Source organism: Jaculus jaculus, unplaced genomic scaffold (assembly GCF_020740685.1).
Source record: "Jaculus jaculus isolate mJacJac1 unplaced genomic scaffold, mJacJac1.mat.Y.cur mat_scaffold_37_1_1805170_arrow_ctg1, whole genome shotgun sequence".
NCBI lineage: Eukaryota > Metazoa > Chordata > Mammalia > Rodentia > Dipodidae > Jaculus > Jaculus jaculus.
Window position 1 is genome coordinate 130,810 of NW_025423493.1, and position 748 is coordinate 131,557.

The following is a 748-nucleotide window of genomic DNA, read 5'->3' on the forward strand; positions in this document are numbered from 1 at the left end:
AATGAAATTTGAGGAAAATGGTTGAACATGGAACATATCATTCTCAGTGAACTTACCCAATCACAGAAAGAAAAAAAAAAAATCACCACATAGTCTCACTCATATACAGCCCCTAACCTGAATGTACCCAAGATGTTTTACATACCCAGCAAGCATCTCATGGACTATACAGTAGCATGGGTGTGGAGGGAGGGGAGGGCAACTAGTGGAGGCAGACACAAATCTAGACCCAAATGGCAATGTTACCATAAAATTCTACTTCCTAGAAGGCAGAACAAATGGCTGAACCTTCACCAGGCCCTTACAGGGAACTGAACCACATGACACCAGAGAGGGTATGATGAAGACTAAATTTAATCTTCTACATCTTCCTCCTACCCTTTCCATCCCTCCCTCCCTCTCTCTCTCACTCTCTTCTCTCTAACTCTTGTATATTAGCTACCTTTTCCCTCCTTCTACTAGTGGTCACTGACCTGTAACTCCCAGTACCAGCATTTGGCTATCATCCACAATGAGCTTTTGATCAGAGAATCAAACAAGGTTTCCTAAAAGAAAGACAGATTTCTGTCAGAGTACTTGATGACCCACCAAAGGTTAGTGGTAAGACTCTACTGCTGAAGACACCTTATATGGTTGACACCTAAAATGGAATGGCATAGCTGGAAGCTGGAAGAGAGTCAGTCCCCAGACAGTCAGCACGTCTATTACCAGATAGTGGTACATGGGCGAATGGAGGAAAATGACCAAT